This window comes from Phyllopteryx taeniolatus, chromosome 7 (assembly GCF_024500385.1).
Source record: "Phyllopteryx taeniolatus isolate TA_2022b chromosome 7, UOR_Ptae_1.2, whole genome shotgun sequence".
Lineage (NCBI taxonomy): Eukaryota > Metazoa > Chordata > Actinopteri > Syngnathiformes > Syngnathidae > Phyllopteryx > Phyllopteryx taeniolatus.
Window position 1 is genome coordinate 22,950,777 of NC_084508.1, and position 20,692 is coordinate 22,971,468.

At 40.0% G+C, this 20,692-nt stretch overlaps 1 protein-coding gene across 6 annotated transcripts in view; it reads right to left on the reverse strand.

Annotated features, from left to right (window-relative positions):
* The window catches only part of LOC133481397 (guanine nucleotide-binding protein subunit beta-4), a 48,630-nt gene extending 28,019 nt beyond the window's left edge, over window positions 1–20,611 (reverse strand). Inside the window, exons 1-3 of one of the 6 annotated variants that reach the window (XM_061780683.1) lie at window positions 20,451–20,611; window positions 14,445–14,541; window positions 4,050–4,177 (exon numbers count right to left, since the gene is read on the reverse strand). The gene's annotated coding sequence lies outside the window, so the exon portion shown is untranslated. Of the gene's footprint in view, window positions 1–4,049; window positions 4,178–14,444; window positions 14,862–20,450 lie in introns of those variants that run through there. The other 5 variants (XM_061780680.1, XM_061780681.1, XM_061780682.1 and 2 more) reach the window with 5 other exon arrangements.
* Window positions 20,612–20,692: the final 81 nt, after the last annotated feature.

The following is a 20,692-nucleotide window of genomic DNA, read 5'->3' on the forward strand; positions in this document are numbered from 1 at the left end:
CACACGCATGCATACACGCATGCACACGCATGCATACACGCATGCACACGCATGCATACACGCATGCACACGCATGCATACACGCATGCACACGCATGCATACACGCATGCACACGCATGCATACACGCATGCATACACGCATGCATACACGCATGCATACACGCATGCATACACGCATGCACACGCATGCATACACGCATGCACACGCATGCATACACGCATGCACACACATGCATACACGCATGCACACACATGCATACACGCGCATGCATACACGCGCATGCATACACGCGTGTATATGCATACACGCGTGTATATGCATACACACATGCATACATACATATGCATACACACATGCATACATACATATGCATACACACATACGCATACACACATGCATGCATACACACATGCATACACACATATGCATACACACATGCATACATACATATGCATACACACATGCATACATACATATGCATACACACATGCATACATACATATGCATACACACATGCATACACACATACACACATGCATACACACATACACACATGCATACACACATACGCATACACACATACACACATGCATACACACATACGCATACACACATGTACATGCATACACACATGCATACATACATATGCATACACACACGGATACATACATATGCATACACACACGGATACATACATATGCATACACACACGGATACATACATATGCATACACACACGGATACATACATATGCATACACACACGGATACATACATATGCATACACACACGGATACATACATATGCATACAAACACGCATTCATACATATGCATGCAAACACGCATACATACATATACATGCAAACACGCATACATACATATACATGCAAACACGCATACATACATATATATACATGCAATCACGCATACACACACGCATACACGCATGCATACACGCATACACGCATGCATACACGCATACACGCATGCATACACGCATACACGCATGCATACACGCATACACGCATGCATACACGCATACACGCATGCATACACGCATACACGCATGCATACACGCATACACGCATGCATACACGCATACACGCATGCATACACGCATGCATACACGCATGCATACACGCATGCATACACGCATACACGCATGCATACACGCATACACGCATGCATACACGCATACACGCATGCATACACGCATACACGCATGCATACACGCATACACGCATGCATACACGCATACACGCATGCATACACGCATGCATACACACATATACATGCATACACATACATGCATACACACATATACATGCATACACACATATACATGCATACACATACATGCATACACACATATACATGCATACACATACATGCATACACACATATACATGCATACACATACATGCATACACACATATACATGCATACACACATGCACGCATGCATACATACACACGCATATACATACGCACACATACATACATACGCACGCATACATACGCACGCACGCATACATACGCACGCACGCATACATACGCACGCATACATACGCACGCATACGCACGCACGCATACGCACGCATGCATACGCACGCATACGCACGCATACATACATACGCATACATACATACGCATGCATACATACATACACACGCATATACACACTCATACATACATACACACGCATGCATACATACACACGCATACATACGCACGCACGCATACCCACGCACGCATACGCACGCACGCACACGCACACATACGCACGCACGCGCACGCACGCATACGCACGCACGCATACGCACGCACACGCACGCACGCATACGCACGCACACGCACGCACGCATACGCACGCACACGCACGCACGCATACGCACGCACACGCACGCACACGCACGCATACGCACACGCACGCACGCATACGCACGCATACACACGTACGCATACGCACGCACGCATACGCACGCACACGCACGCATACACACGCACGCGTACGCACACGCACGCACGCATACGCACGCACACGCACGCACACGCACGCACGCATACGCACGCATACGCACACGCACGCATATATACACACGCATATATACATGCATACATACACACGCATATATACATGCATACATAGACACGCATATATACATGCATACATACATATATATATATATTCCACACACAAACGCTGTAGTAACATGTACACACAGACAATGTAACAATACTCACAGGCATACATTCTTCCTAATCTGTTAAAAACAAGTTCATGTTTTATTGCGACTTTCTTCTGTTTTTTTTTTTTAGCCTACTGTAAATATGAAGCTCCGTGCATGTATCGCAGTACACTGCCCCGAAGAGGCAAAGGCACGCACAGCAGGAACAGCAGATGCAGTCATGGCTTTGTATAAAAAGACAAAACACTTTGTTCCCCCTAACTGTCTGAAATCAGTATAAAATGTTCCTGTTTTAGGTCAATTAGGATTACTGACATGATTTCTGTTTGACAAATGGCATATTATTGAGAGAAGGGATTTTTTTAGACAAATGTATGTAATAGACAATGAAGTCACCCCAGGCGTGTCAATGTTTTTAGCCATGGCTCTATTTTTATTTTTTCATTTTTTATATATTCTCATTTTACTTGTTACTAAATGTATTTTCTGTTTATTTTAAGTTATATTTAAAGTTGAGTTTTGGTAGTTAAATACTAAGTTTCAAAATCAATGAATAGCATTTATTAATCAGGATTTCAATATCAATCAAAATCATGATTATTATTCTCTCTATAATCACCCAGCTCTATATAATATGTCAGGTTTGAGTGATTATTTCGTATTTAGCGACCTTATACTGCATTATATAAGTCCCTTTAAGAAATAGAACAATTGCATTCATGGCTATGATTCTGTACTAACCTCACTAAAATCAAGGCATTGCAATTGCACAAATTCATAATACTTCAAAGAATAAATTCATTACAAAGTTATTAAAATATTTACTTAGCACTGACATCAGAATAGTGCTTTATCTTGTGCCTTGATGTGCACATTATATTATGTCCAAGGGCCCACCGGAGAATGGCCCGGCCAACAGGAAACCACTCACACCAAGAGATCGAGGGCGGTCCGCCAGCCCCACCGAAGCGCCCCAAAACAACTATAACCCAAAAGACCTTGCAATGAACTCCTCAACGTGTGGCAAGACACTATAGATTAGGCTCTACGCGATCAGGATTTTTGGGGCGATCACAGAGTTAAAAAAACCGATAACCGATCACAAGATAGAGCAATGTGTCTATTTAAATGACCTGTACATTCACTGTATATACTTGTGTACTTAATTGCTCAAAAAATTATATTTACGATAAATAATGTATCTTTGTTCATCTTTTTATGCCAGAGAGGCGTAGTGACAGACAAAACAAATGAATGGTCTTCTATTAGATGGCGGGAAGTACATACAGTAATTAATGTATCCACTTTTTGTGACATTCTTGTTTGTTGGTGTGCCATGAGATTTTTCAATTGTAAAATATGTGCCTTGGCTCCATAAAGGTCAGAAATCACTGGTCGTCAGGTCAAACCAACATTACAACAACATTAAAAAACGGGATGCGGTGGTATCGGATTTTATTGCAGTAGGCTGACATAGTGCAATCGTGCAAGAGCAAATTTGTCTTGTAGTCTGATCCGGGCATTACGTGTCGTCTGGCTCAGACATGTCTGTCCCACAACGCCAACATTTTTTATTTTTAAATAACTATTGGAAGTCAGATATTTACAGTACTTCGTCAAAAGACATGTGACAAGGCTAAAAATAAACTAGCTTTTGGATTCAAATATACTGTGCACGTTGGCGTCGCGGAGTAAATGTCTTTTGCGGAGCCGATCGATCAGCGAACTATGACATTAAAGCCGATCCGCATAAAATGCTATATATGGGCCGATACCGATCAGATCGGTGTAAAGTCTACTATAGATGTTTTAGTCACATGCTGTGATGACGTACCCAGCGTGCCCCTTGGTTTTACATACCATCTACTCCGCCGCCTTCTCGATCGATTTTTCAGCATAATTAAAACGTATCATCTGGTCATCTAGGTCCATTTGTTCCAGCAGACACTGTACCACGGTCACCATTGTTGTTGCTTTGTTCCTTTTTACTGAAAGGAAAGGAAAAACGGCTACCGAAAATGGCCCAAAAAATGCAGAGGAAACTTCGGTGGCCTTCAAGTGCAAAACAATATAACAAATTGTGAAACACTAACATTTCAGATAACAAATTAACAAAACACGAAACACTTTAACATTTCAGGAACCACAAAAACAAAACACTAACATTTCAGAAAACAAATTAACAAAACACCAAACACTTTAAAACGCTGTGGTGTCCTAGCCAATACCAGCCGTAGCGACACCCCCCGACTTGGAGGTGAACTGCAGTACATTTTCCAAACTGCGCGCGTGGGTTGTGCTGGAGTATAAAGGCAAACTACGCGCGGGACAGCCACAGTGACGTCAGCGTGGTCACCATCCGCGTGAGTATAAAGAAGCCTCAAGTGTGAGAGCTAATCCTGAATAATGTCCCTAACGGATCAGCAATAATCATAAATAATTTCTTTTGTAGTATGGAATGTTAGAAAAGGGTTGCTGAAGTGATATTACTCAAACAGAGAACAATAATCAGCAACAGTTGGTATGAGAAAAACGGAGCCATTTATTATTAACCAATGGGTTACATAAAGTACCTTTAAAATAAGAATGTGCTACAATTGAATAAAATAAATTACATTGGGAACTCCTGAAAAATAACTTCAATAAAACCAATAAAAATATTTAAATTGCACCATAACACGTGTGGCAAATACACTTTTGAACTTATTGATACAACTGGAGGTTAGTTTTATTGATAATCGCTGTTCCTACTGTGCATGTCTTGGTTGAGGGGTAGTGTAATACACACAATGAGATACACACTTGCTTTAACAAAGTAGATGTCGCGATCGATTATTGTTAGAACTCGTTTTTAGTTTGAGGAATAGAAGGCAAAGCAAATTTATTTATATAGCGTATTTCATACACAAGGTAACTCAATGTGCTTTACAGGATTAAAAGCAATTTAAAACAAAGAAAAAAACATCTTAAAAACATTTGCAACAAAGGAAAAAAAATAATTAAAAGTACAATTAAAACTGCATACAGTACAAAAAATATTTAAAAGTGGAAATGCTATATAAAGCATGAGGAAAAAAGAAGAGTTTTTAACCTGGACTTAAAAACATTCACACTTGGGTTGACATCACTTCTGTTGGCAACTTATTCCATTAGTGTGCAGCATAATGGCTAAACGCTGCTTCACCACGTTTGCTTTGGACTCTGTGCCAGAGTGTATTATATATATATATATATATATATATATATATATATATATGCCAGAGTGTATATTATATGTTTGTATATGGTTATACAGCGTTTGTGTACCAATATTTATTATTTTGAGAGCTATAAAGTGCCACGAGTTCAATGCTAATTTTCTTTAGCTCGTCATTGGTGATTTTCATTCATTGTGTGTTAGATTTGAGCTACACAATGCACACAGTCGGGGACACTGGCAGTCATAGATGTGTCCCGTCCACCGGGCTGCTCTCGGGTGGACCACTGGCCCCGATCCCGCCCCTCAATTGATTTTTTGGGGTCCTCACCGCTGCGGGGCATGCACAGCAATTACAGGACACTTCTGTCAGTCTGTGCATGCGAAACGGTGTCAATTCGCTTGCATGTGTCCGCAGGCACACACCCCTGGGACTCTTTCACTGGGTGTGGGGCCACTCAATGATTGCGACAAATAACTCCAATATGTGAATTGCTTGGGTATCCCCTCACTCACACTCTCATCCTAAAGACTTATAATTTACATAGTCAATCCCACCACACTTCAGTTGTACAGCCGGGTTCACTTGTCCTGCATGCTTCTTCTCCTGTGCTTGTCCTGTCCTTCCCTCGCAGGGTGTAGCACTACAGCCCCATACAACACTCATATCTAATGTTCCAGTGTTGTAGATATGTAATTATTTACTTTTCTCATCCTGTTTACAATTAGTGTTTTGTCTTTTGTCTTTGTTTTTCTCTCCTCTAGAAATTTTATTCTGTTCGACTCTGATTCTCAATAAACATCAATTATAATACCAAGAAACCACAGTGGCATCTTAAAAACTCCCCTGTGACACAGTAAAACTGTTCCGGCATAAAAGAGATACAGATCCTCCATTTTGCTTGACCTAACAGCCGAACAGGACAAAAAAAAAAAAAAAAAAAAAAAAAAAGCTTTGAGCTGCTGATTTTTGTGAACAAAAACGAAGAAAGAAAGTTTGTGATGTATTTGAACATTCAATAGGTGTAATTATTTTATGTGAATTGAGTTTTACTGTGAACTTAAAATGGAGCGTCAATAAACAACTTTAAGCAGGCAACATCACGCTTACTTCTTGCTACCATGTTCACACCTTAGCAACCTGTTGTGATTACGTGGGCTCCACATGCCGTCCGGGCGCTGCTGGATAAAAGTGCTGGAGCAGAGCTTGGAATGGAGTGCTTGTATAAAAGTCGTAAAACCGGACATTTTTACATCCAGTCTGATCCAATACTCATTTTTTTTCTGACATCGGACCGATTTCCGATCTCCTACATTGGATTGGGACACCCCTACTGAGAACAAACATTAGGATCTTTGAGTCTGTCTCGACTCCCAAATAGGAATTTTCACAAATTACAAAAGGCCGAGTGCCTGGAGACAGTAGGGCAAATCAACCAGGTGTAGACTTGCTCAGATAACCTGTTCATGACTAGTCCAAACATCCAGGGAATGGAAGAAATGCTTGGTGTGCTTCCACTATGTAAATTTTCCAGTAACGCAGGTTGCCACTTCTCAACAGCCATTATATGCCTGTGTAATTTATGGTGCTTAAAGTCAACACACCTCTGCTTGGGAAACAAACTATATAACTCTGTTTTTGTTCCATCATTCTCAACGGAAAACAATAATGCATGCATGATCATTACCAATCACATACCTTATCCAGTCACGGATTGGTGTAATGGTAGATTTGCTTGACTGAGGTGCAGGCAGCGTGAGTTCAGTTCCCTGCCTGTGATGGTGTGACTGTGGGAATGAATGGTCACCTGTCTCTATGGCTATGCTCACACGGCAAGGCACGATGCCCAACTCGAACTTTTTTGTTGAAGCTGATCTTTTTATGTAGTCGTTCACATCCGTAACGTCACATGCAGGCTGCAAAACTGGAAGTCACATTGCACATGCGCACAACTGTGCGGCTGCATGATTACGGATGATTGACATGGAAAAAAACAAAAACAAAAAATTCAAAATCACATACATGTCACATGGGGCAAAAAAATTGGACCTGACCTGCAGTGTGAACATAAATGGCCTAAATGTGCCGGGTGGTTGCGACTGACTGGTGACCAGTTCAGGGTCTAGTCCGCCTTTCGCCTGAAGTAAGCTGGGATAGGCTCCAGCTTCCCGAGACTGAACAGGACAAGCGCCGCGGCATAGAAAATGGATGGCTATTTTATCCCACATACAATGCACTAGGCACAAGTTCAAGTATAAGTCGAAGTCAAAATAAAACATTGTTTTTGACATGTGACACTACTTTGATGCACTATGTATTTCTTAAAAGTCCCACTCCTGGAAGTACAGGACTATACAAATACTTTTCCCACATTCGTATGGCAAATTTATTTGCATATTGTAAACGTACGGTGGAACCTTGGAGTTTCAATGCCCCAGTATGCTGTTCAACCAAAATTTGCCATCATGCCTCAAAGTTCAAACATTTTTAATTATGAACCTAGCTAGGTAACAATATTAAATGTTACTTGAAAGATTGTCTGTACATCAAAAATGAAAGCTTTATGATTTAAACAGTTCGGACTCTAAAATTAATCAACTCAAAGCTCGACCAGTAACAGTACAAACTTCCAGCTACTGGTGTATATTCAGTATATTGTTATGTTATAGTGAACAGGGCGATTGATTCTGTTCTGGTATTTCATTGTGTAACTGCATGTTTTATATGTAACGAGATACCAACTCAAATTCCATCCGATTCCATCCACTTTCTATTCCACTTAACCGGGGAAATGAAGCATATACCAGTTGACTTTGAGCAAGAGACACTGACTGGTCGCCAGTCAGTCACACAAATATAAAGACTAACAACCATTCACACTCGTATTCACACCATCACTGACTGGGAAATGAATCCACACCGCCTGCACGGAAGTCAGTCATGTGAACCACTATACTATCAGATTATTTAACTCTCATTGTTACAGTGAAACTGTATTCTACAAACATCCATACAAGTGTTATTGTTAACCCAGGCGCAGTTTTGTGTGATATGTTGCAAAGTCAAAAGATTAAATGTAGCGAATCGAGATTAATATAATCAGAGAATGCTAATGATAATACATATATGCATACTCTATAGACACAAAAATACACAATACTTTAACATAAAGTCAAAACTAAAAAGCCATGGTTGTAGACAATGTAACCGTCTGGGCATTCTTCAATTGTTCATGGTAATGTATACCGTGATTCATGATAATGCTTTTCTGAAACGCTTGACAGTTTAATTTGAATCCCATTAAAATAAAATGTTTCGCCTGGCCCTTCATGTTTTTAAAGAATTTGACCCATCTTATAAATTATGCGTATGAGCACAACTGTGTGTTTTCTCATTTACTAAATAAAAGGCTGTAAATTTCAAAATAAGAGCAAGTAAATAACGTATTACATGTTCAAATAAAGTGCTTAACTTCTGAATACTTCATGTTTTGATCATATGGGTTGAAGCAAAATCATGCATTGTAAAAATGCATTATACATAGGTAGAAGGGTTTTCAAGAATTTTGAGGTCAACTTTGGGGGTGCGTATTATACATGGGTCCACATTATACGAGAAATTACGGTAGGTACCATAAATAGAGTTGAGAACCGATTGGAACCGGGACTAACGTTCCGGTCCTCCCGTAATCATTCAAATTAAAAAATTTCCACAGACCCTCAAGAAGAAGTGGGGATAACCAACAAAGAAGCGGCGAAAACGAACAGAGAAGAACGCACGCGAAGAGGTACTTGTTCCCAACGGCGGCAAACAAAAGCGTGTCTTAACTTTGTTAAAATTAATGACCAGCCTCAGTGCAACTTAGAATAAGGTTATATTGTGCAAAGAAGGCTTTGACGATGTGTAGCGTCTGACGCGCTCCCTCCCGTGTCCCGCTCCGAGCCCCAGCCAACACCGCGCGGAGCTTCAGTGAAGTCAACTCTCAGTCAATTGGGTGAGTGAAACAATAAAAAACATCTATGCCAACATTGAGACACCTAACAAGGTAAACGGTTGGTTGCACTTTTGCACTGATGGTTTTTAGTTAATTTTAATTTTCAAACCAAAGTAAGAGCCGATGACAGAAAAAAATAGCTTAACATTGGGCTAAAACCTCACCGTAGCAACTTTACATCACAATGAATTGGGACAAAATTCACAAACATTGTCTCACAATATCACAAAGACTAACCTTGTGCCTCATCGGTGGGTAAGGACAGGAATCAACGTTTTATAGCATTTGGTTCCATGCATTTAAAAAAATAAAATGTCACCAGCGCCGTGTGAAGTTACTTTTTGTGCCAAAATGCTGAGTTCCGGTGCGTATCCTTCAAAATAAAAGGCTACAAGCTTAAAACAGGAGGTCAAGTTAAAACTTGCACATATAAACCATTTGATGTGATAAAACAGTCCCAAGTAACAATTTTAACAATGCTATATTTAATTTTTAGCTAAAACATTAATAAATATTAAGTCAATTGGATTTTTAACCATGTGTATTTCATGTGTTTTATGAAATTGCATTGTCCCCTTTCAAATAAACTGATTAATAATAATTAGTTCCACACACACATTGCCTTTTAGTTCCTAGGTTTGATATTGATACTGGTAATAAAGTATCAAACTATTTTGACCCAGCCCCCTAAAAGAATCACAATAGAGAATCGTTCTGAACCGGAATCGGGACCGTATTTGCTCAAATTCAAACGATGCCCGACCCTAACCATAATAGAAAATTAGATTCCAATAATGAAGTCAATTCAAAAGCAATTGTTACTTATCCCTTCAGCAAAATTAAAGAAATGGATCCAATTTTTCTGTCCAGGTTGCTATCTAAAGTATGGTTACAAACACACACAATTGTAACATTATCTAACTGAAACTGTGATCGTTCTCCGTGTTGATCATCAAGTAAAAAATAATCGTGGATGAATCGTAATAGGGCGGCACGGTGGCTGACTGCCTGCATGGGTTTTCTCCGGGTATTCCGGTTTCCTAGCACAAAAAACCTTCATGGTTGGTTAATTAAAGACTAAATTGCCTGTAGGTGTGAATGTGAATGGTTGTTGGTCGATATGTGCCCTACGATCGGCTAGCAACCTGTTCAGGGTGTACCCTTCCTCTTGCCCAGAGTCAGCTGGGATAGGCTCCAGCACGGCTGCGACGGAAAATGGATGGATGAATCATCATACTCCATTGATAGCCACATTTTGAAATGATCTCCAATGACCACAGCAGGTAGCTGCTACGCCAATATTACCATTATCTTTACTGACAGCACTGTCATACAATAATTCGTAATTAATCATATTCTAATCCAAACCAGTGGCTATGACACACCTATACACATTAAGTAAACACTATTAGACCACAACATCTACATATTACCCAGGAAAACGGTTTCCAAAACTTAGGGTGATGAACCAAATGGGTTTGTGAATGAGTGTTTAAATGGGTCGCCGGTTGTCAGATTAAAATGCTGTAAAATAGTTTGATTGCCAAGCAGGACCACAATTTCTTGACAAATGGCTTTTGGATTAATGATAATAATGTTATAAATGATGTTTTCTGAGTCAATGTTAGGGGAATGCTATAAATCTATGTCCCAAGAGGAAAGCACATTTCTAATTTGGGACTTCAGATAAAAACGTTTGGGAAACCTTGCACTAGAGCAGTGGCTCTCAACTGTTGTCGGTCTGAGGCCTGCATATCCCTTTTATTGCAAAGTCGCAAACCACGTTTATAGAGGTTAAAAACAATGAAGAACATTTATTGTTTAAAAAAAGCTTTTGGAAACATGTAATTTTATTTTTGAACACAGTTTCAAATGAGTTTGATGTACTGGCAAAAGCAGATCACTAGGCATGATGTCAGCTAGCCAGAGGCTGAGCTGTACTGTATTTGTTTACAAGTGGCTAGAGCGTGAGAAGGTAGTGTAAATAGCAAAGATCTGCCACAGATTGCAGCAAAGCACTACATAAAGCTCCTCACCACACTTCAGCATACCATAATTTCTTGTGTATAATGCGCACCAATGTATAATACGCACCCGCAAAGTTGACCTCAAAATTCTGGAAAACCCTTCAAACCATGTATAATGCATTTTTACAATGCATGATTTTGCTTCTATCCATATGATCAAAATGAAGTATCTGTATTTTGTTAGTTTTTTCAAATAATTATTCTTAAGTTTATTTTTATTTATTTGCTCTTATTTTGAAATTCCCACCCCTACTTTTATTTAGTAAATGAGAAAACACAGTTGTGCTCATATGTTTAATTACAAAGGCAGAATTTGTAAGATGTGTATAATTTTAAGAAAACACGAAGGACCAGGTGAAATTTTATTTTATTTTAATGGGATTCAAATTAAACTGTCAAGTATTTCAGAAAAGCATTATCATTAAACAAAACATAACCATTAAGAAATTAATGATGTTTGTTGTTCAGTCATATTTATATATAAAAAAATAAATAAAAATGTTCCACAAATTCTGCCTGGGTATGTAAACTTATGAGCACAATTGTACATATATGCAATCATATGTCCCCGTGTCATATTGGAAGGAAATGAAACCTTTTCCATAACCTCTAGGTCCCATACTAGAATGAAAGTGTCCAAGTTTTTCATAACCTCTAGGGGGCAGTGGCATAGTGGAATGAAAGTGTAAAACTTTTTCATAACCTCTAGATGGCGGCATACATTTATAAAATGTGAAAGTTGTTTTCATTTTCTCCTATACCCATGTATAATGTGCACTATTGACAATATTTTTTGGGGAACAAAATGCACATTATACACGAGAAATTACGGTAGTTCCTTGACACCAATATGCCACAAGATGGTGCCAAAGCAATTAGTTTATAATAGACTGTGCTTTGGCCTGAGCACAAAAACAGCTGAGTTTTTCAGCAAATAACGGATGGGTTAAAAAAGAAATCTGCCATTAAGTGAATCCGCATGTTGTAAATTGCTAATGTACACTTTTACCTAATGTTCTATGTTGGAAATCAGTACGCCTCTGTACCGTACCAAAAAATACCCTGAGTGGTGGTCCCTTAACTTGCGAGTGCTTCGACTCTTTTTAAAAGGAGCTTCAAACTGTTTATTACCACTATCAGTTGGAGCTTACGATCAAACTAAATAAAGCAAAGAGAATCAACTCTTCCTCGTGTCTGTCTCGCTCTGTCTTATAATGCCCCTGGTGGCCAAGGCACGCAGACCTAAAGGAACTTAACGTGGGGCTGGAAGGGATTAATGGCATTTCCATTCATTTCAATGAGGAAAGATGATTTGCAATGAGTGTTTTGTGTTACGAGGGTGGTCGTGGAACAAATTAAACTCTTATCTCAAGGCACCACTGCATATGCATTTATTTGCTAGTTGTCCACAACCCACTTGTTGAGAATCACTGCAATACATAACAGAATAATTCAAAATGTCAAATTGAACCTTTAGTTTAATTTCCCCACTGAGCAACAACTCTCGTCCGAAAGCTCCTAATCCAGGCAACGATAAACAGCATGCAATTAAATGTTGGTACTGTACTGATGTATCACATAAAACGAGTCTTTCGAAGTTCCTGAATCAAGCAACACACACACACCGCAAGACATCTGACAGAAGAGTGCAAAGAATAATCAGAAGAGGTGTCCAAAAGCCAAGGACCACCAGTGGAGAGCTTCAAAAAGACCTGGAATTAGCAGGTACTGTTGTCAGAAGGAAAACAGTGAGTAATGTACTCAAACGCCATGGCCTGTATGTACACTCACCACGCAAGACCCCATTGCTGGAAAAAAAAGCATGTCAAAGCTCATTTAAAGTTTGCTGAACAACATTTGGACAAGCCAGTTAAATACTGGGAGAATATAGTCTGGTCGGATGACAGCAAAATTTAACTATTGGATGCCATAATGCACACCTCATTTGGAGGAGAAATGGCACTGCACATCATAAAAACACCATACCAACAGTGAAGTTTGGAGGTGGGAACCTGCTGGTGTGGTGCTGCTTTTCAGCAAATGGTACTGGTAAACTTCATGTTAATGAAGGAAGGATGAATGGGCAAATGTACAGAGACCTTCTTGACAAAGATCTGCTGGCATTTACGAGATTGATGAAATTGAAACAACGGTGGACATTTCAGCAGGATAATGATCCAAAACATACAGCCAAGGAAACTCTCAATTGGTTTCAAAGAAAAACAAAACCGTTACAATGGCCCAGCCAATCACCTGACTTGAATCCAATCAAAAATCTATGGATAGAACTCAAAATCCATAAAAGAAGCCCATGGTACCTTCAAGATTTTATGACTGCTTGTGTGGAGGAATGGGCCAAAATCACACCAGAGCAATGCGTGCGACTAGTTTCTCCATAAGGAGGTGTCTTGAACATGTCATTGCAAACAAAGTCTTTTGTACAAAGTATTAAATACCAGTTGGCGTGTTCAATACTTCTTCCCTGTGTCATTGCACAATATTACACACAATAAAATTTCTGAGTTTATTTGTTATACTTTCTTTCCCAACATCTGGTGAAATTTTCATGTCAATTGCACCTTTGGAAATATATTTAATGAGAAAAATGGTGACATGTTAAATCCTTATTTCAGCTGCTGTACACACACACACACATATATACATACATATATAAATATGTACACACATGGATGCGTGTGTACACACGCACACGCCACGCTCGCAGCGGCGGCTCGGATTCATAAAGGCGGCCTCGACTAAGAAAAAGAGACGGTGTGTGTGTGTGTGTGTCACTGGGACAAAATGCATCAATATGGGTCTACTGGGCCGCCTGGATAGCAGTCGATTGCCAATTCGTAAAGACAAATGTTATACAGAGCAAGAAGGCAGTGGTAGCGTGGCCACATTTACCCCGTGGCAATATACCAGTCCTTAAAAGCCCATTTGTTTTTCTTTGTAATGAAAGTAGCGCGACCAAAAAGCAGGAAACAAGCAAAAGGCACAAGCACTGCGTTGAGACGAGACAGCACGTCCTCACCTGAAAAAACAGCCTTTTTGTCCTCCTCCCTGAGCCGTGCGCGTCCTTATAGTCCGTGTCACGCCAGTCCGCTTTCACAAGATGACCATAGTCACAGCTGTGAGGCGGGGGAAATCGCAAAGAAGGTCGTGTTGAGTGAATTTGAGAGGTTTCCAGGCTTTGGGGCTGGCGCCACTGTGGCCAGATTTGTCAAAAATTTCTCCAAGCAAGCTAATCACCACACCCATGAAAGTGGGAACATGGCAACAGCCTACGCTGAAGGGGTGCCCTGGTTTGAATTGTGTGTCTGGATTTTTCAGAACAGAAATAACATAATTAACCGCCATTTCCCCCAATTAAATATTTTAATTAGACTCTTAGCTCGAGTATTTCTCAATAAAGTCATTTTTTATAACGCAGGATAATAATTAAAAATCAAAGCGTACCCTGTACGAAAATGGTACAGTCTGTTAGCTCCCCCAGTGAAAAGGGAAGCAACCAGGATACAGGAAGCAACTATTAAATCTACAAAACTGGTTACAACATCGAGTCAAGTTTAAACACGGATTTGTTCAAATGCCGGCAGGCTGCTAAAATCATTAAATCAACCAGAGCTGAAGAAAGTGTGATAGCTTAGATTTGCCCTGTAATTACTTAAATTGCCCGATAACGCTTTCAAAACTAAAATAAATAAACAAATAAATAAATACCAGGCCTACTATGCCACAGTACAGTGTAGTGTATGATTTGTAGAGCTGGAAGGACCAAAACAAGTTACGAGCAATTACTCGTAACTTGTTTTTTAAATTAAATTAATTAATTTACTTGTTACTCCAATTTGTCAACCAAAAAATATTTAAATTCAAGATCTGTGATCAAATACAAGGTTTGAACTGTTCTGGGAGACAGCTGTGCAAAGTCTCACAATGGCACATCACGGCTGGACTGCATCTGGTTCATTGAAAGGGATACCTTTCCATTAAGTTAGGATGAATTTTTAATGGGGCCAATGAAAGAGAGCAGTGGGGTAGGCTTTTCCATATCTCTGCATGAGGTATAATCAATCAAGGGAAGATGAAAGTTGCCCAGTGTTTGGTTTCCTTTCGAAGAGGCATGGGGTCAGATTAAGTCTAATTGAATTCACACTCAGCAGTAGTTTAGGTGTGTCAAATTGACTTGCCTCCAAACACATAATGAGGAAAAGTGATATACCGTGTTGTTGGTTTGTCGTTTTGCCATCTATGATTTTTCTAGTTCTACAATCATCATTAATGATCACTTACTATTACCACCTAAGTAAAAAAATATATATATTGTGGTGGAAATTGGGAAACTAAGACCAATAAAAAGAGGGTGTTATCATTAAATATTAGTCATCATCAATGCCAAGCCTGCAGGTATGCATTATGATAAAAACCAAGCAAGACCAAGCAGAAACCTTAGAAGATAGTGCCTGATGTCAGATCAGGCCTGAAGTTGCTCAATGCAAGAATAATGTATATGATGCAATCGCAGTTTGCCAGTAATTCAATTATTGCGGCGCAACAGCCTTGAATGTATTTTTCACCAGAAAATAATCCAAGGACTAGAATACACAAGAGTCAAACTCTTCTGCTTATCTATCTATCTATCTATCTATCTATCTATCTATCTGTCAATCTATCTATCTATCTATCATTTATCTCCCGTGAAAAGCAGCTAAATCCATTAGCCTACTGAGATTCAGTCAGTGTCCAAAAGCACATCTTTGTCCAATCACCCCCAGTCCATTGCTTGGCAACCAAAAGGGGAGGGTGCAGATTGATACTATCAAAATAGAACATCAATAGCTCTATGTTTGAAAAAAAAAAAAAAAAAAAAATACACACATTGGTTTGGCTATAAATAGTATCTGGGAGCCTGGACACGTTATGTTCTACAGTAGCTCAATTGTATTGTCACCTCCAGCACATAATGTATGACAGGATTTTGCATCAATGCAAAATCAAACAGAGTAACAGTCAAGAATTTGAATTTGTGGCAGTTTTATGGCTCTGGTTGAAATAACTCGAGCTGACATTACAACATCTCCTATTTATTAAGCAAAACTGGCAAAGGTTCTGTGTGAGTGTGTATGGTATATACAGGTTCCAGGTTCCTCATTATATTCTTGATGGTGGTTTGTATGAAGGCAAATTATTTTGGCATACGATACAACAATGAATTTGAATATTTTATATATTTTTTTAACAATCAATGATGTGTAAGTAGGTGTGCTTGACATGTAATATTTCTGTTATTCATTTAAGTGAATAAACTCATTAAAAAAATACAAATGCATGGGTGATTAAACCAGGTTTTTTGAATGAGCTATGAAATATATATTTTTTAAATTTTAATTAAATTTATTTTGTCCGACATGCAGTGCCAGGCCGAAATGACCACCGTGTAATATTTTCACTCTATCAAAGGCAATTAAAAGGTGTTGCAACAGCAGGACCTTAAAAGGCATTACCAGGGCTGTCTTATCCACCAGACATCGCCCGGGGAGGCTGGCCGTTGCCAGGGCAACCCTCACAAATGGCTACTGACGTCAAGAAGGTAGGAGAAATACCAGGGAGAGGAAGAACTTCTATGCATAATGGATTATTGGAAAAAAAAGAACTGTCTTGAAGAGTGTGAAGTGACTTAAAATATGCGTGTTGTGCTTGACTTACCACTGATTTCTAAGGTAAATTAAGGTTGACAGTTTAAACCATTAACTTGTTGGCTAGCAAACATGAAAATAATCATTTTCATTCATTGTATCTCGTGGACAACATTGTATTTCCTCGAAAAGGAAATTCTTCAAGCATGGAAAATATGTATACTTTTGAACACTGGAGTGTCTGTGCAACAAGAATTTGCAGCGAGGCACAGTAGCTGACTTGTTAAGACGTTTCCCTCAAATTTCTGAGGTTGTGGGTTCAAATCTGTGGGCCGGCCTTCCTTCATGGAGTTTGCATGCTCTCCCAGTGCCTGCATGGGTTTTCTCTGGGTACTCTGGTTTCCTCCCACATTGCAAAACATGCATGGTAGGTTAATTGAAAACTCTAAATTGTCCTTAGGTGTGAATGGTTATTTGTGTACTGTATATCTGCCATGTGACCAATTCAGGGTGTACCCCACCACTTCCCCAAAGTCAGCTAGGATAGGCTTCAGCATATATCTGCGACCCTAGTGAGGATAAGTGGTACAGAGAATGGATGGATGGATGAATTTGAAGAAATGTAACTATAATGGAGCTGCACAAAATCTAGATATCAGGGTCACCTGTTTTGCAACTACCCTTTTCAAATTTAATTTAACTATCAGTTCTGGTCAAGTTACAGTCTTGTATGTTGTTGCTGCTGTTATGTTATACCATCCAATACCATGCTCAAGAATACATGATACCAAAAGAGTTTTTGACTATGTGAGCGTTCAACTGTGCTCACGCACATTATACAGTACTTCCCTGGCCGCAGCACCGTTGGACAAGATGGACTTGGGCAAGCTTGGCACGGTATGCTTTCTTATGCAATGTACAGTATTGAATAAAAATGAATATGTAATAATAAAAAACAAAAAATCAAGTCATAGAATTATGAGAATAACGCAAATTAGTTTCTCATAGGTCTTTAGAGGCTTCGTTCTTGTAAAATTAAATTTTTTTTCGTCTGTCAGCATGGCCGTACTAAATAAGCTATGAAGTCAGGAAAGTTCCAGCAATTCAATGTCGCATCATGAAATGATGACAGATGAAACAGAGAGCTACTGTTAGGTACTGATTAATGTGAAGGGCTACTAATTTGATAGTCACTTCTGAAATAACAAATTTGCTCTAAATACCTTTAATTACTGTATATCCATCCATCCATTTTCCATACTGCTTATCTTCACTGGGGTCACAGGCATGCTGACTCTGGGCAAGAGGCGAGGTACAGCCTGAACTAGTCGCCAGCCAATCACAGGGCGCATACAGACAAACAACCATTCACCCTCACATTCACACCTATGGGCAATTTAGAGTCTTTGATTAACCTATGATCATGTTTTTGGGATGTGACAGGAAACCGGAGGACCTGGAGAAAACCCACACAGGCACAGGGAGAACATGCAGAGTCCACACAGGGGAAGCTGGATTTGAACCTGGGACCTCAGAACTGTGAGGCAGATGTTCTAACTAGTTGTCCACTGTGTCACCGCCCCCGTTTAATTATATGTTATTATTAATGATTAATGATATTCATCTATGTGAAGAAGTCACTGATCATGTTAATGATTTCTCACAATAATTATCAACAGTGATTTAACAAGGTAGGAAACAAATATCAATATGCAACACTTTATTTCTATAAATCTCTGCAAGTGCTTACATTTTCAAATGGTCACTTCTACAACATTCCCAGGAAATCACAATGTCCCATTACTGATTAGCTATACAGTATTTAGAACAGGGTCGTGGGCTACTCGTGGTCCTTCGCGGCTACCTGGTGCCCGCGGACACCATGTTGGTGACCCTTGGAGTACGTAAAACATGCTGGAGTACGGATGAGTGCAGTTTATGACAGTTTACTGTACGTTGTCCCCCTTTGACAGCTTCTTGTCTAATCTCAGTTCTATTGTTGGCACACGAGACTGTCCGAGCAAAGGTTTGGTGAAGTGCCCTCATCATTTCTGTGATAATGTCTCTCGTGATGTGTTGGAATTACAAGATTGGCGAGCTGGACGGCGATTGTGGAGTCAGGGTCGGTATTCGCAGAGGGCCAAATGTTCTGTGCCTCAAATTACTATCCATCCATCCATCCATTTTCTGAGCCGCTTCTCCTTACTAGGGTCGCGGGCGTGCTGGAGCCTATCCCAGCTGTCATCGGGCAGGAGGCGGGGTACACCCTGAACTGGTTGCCAGCCAATCGCAGGGCACATAGAAACTAACAACCATTCGCACTCACAGTCATGCCTACGGGCAATTTAGAGTCTCCAATTAATGCATGTTTTTGGGATGTGGGAGGAAACCAGAGTGCCCGGAGAAAACCCACGCAGGCACGGGGAGAACATGCAAACTCCACACAGGCGGGGACGGGGATTGAACCCCGCACCTCAGAAATGTGAGGCTGACGCTCTAACCAGTCGGCCACCGTGCCGCCGCCTCAAATTACTACTGTAGGAAAATGCATGTTCCACAGGTGTGAATGTCATTGTAAATAGTTGTCTAAATGTGCCCTGCAATTGGCTGGCGACCAGTCCAGGGTACAGCCCACCTCTTGCCCAAAGTCAGCTGGACTTGGCCCCAGCTCACCCGCAACCCTCATGATGACATGTGCTTAAGAAAATTAAAATATTATGGATGTTTAACACAAAGGTGACATTAGCCGACAATAGATATCTTTAGGTTATCCAACCTGTGTGGATAACATGGCTTGGCAAGGGGGACCCATGCAGAGAAAGAATCAAATATTCAAAGAGACTCTTCTGTCTTTAATAAATCATTCATGTCAATAATGGAGCCCTGAAGGATTGTTTAAAAAGAATGTGCAGTGAGGTGAGCTGTTTGTGGGGAATTTCCAACACTTCTGCTATCAGACTTGCAACAAACAACATAAAACGTGAACCAACGTGCTCTTACATTTCTAGAGAAATGAATCACACATCAGGAACAGTTTTAAAGGAAACATTGAGCAACCTAGATGTAATAATGTCACCCGCTTCAAATTGCTCTTGCCATAGCTGCAACACAATGGTACCAGATGATCATTCACTTACGGCTGTGATCTCACTGTTAGTTTTACTTGATCTTTGAGTGCAGCACAGGTTCAAAACATGACATAAGCACCGACAAATATACTGTAGGTGTTAAGGAAACATAGCCGTCCATCTTGGTTACATTATTATACAGTTATAGGTTCATACCATAGAAAGATAATTTTCTGACTAGGAATAATGATCTCTGCTGTGTAAGGGATGCAACACACAACAAAAATGCAGCACTGAATTAACAGGAAATAAAATAATTCTGAGCATTCCTACCTATTGCAAGAAGAACAGCACTGGCAGTGGGTGTTTCCCTGTTAGGTCCGAAATGGCATGGGCTAGAAAGAGTGCAGTGGTTTTGGTTCTTTCTTTTGCTGACGTGTGGAGGCTTCAGGGAGCAGTAAATGGAGAGAGATAGAGGAGGAGGCAGAGCTGGAGTATGAGCCTGCTGAGTGGGAGAGTGAGCATATGGAAGACGAAGTAGTATTTCATTTTTGTTAAAGGGACAGTGTTAGGCT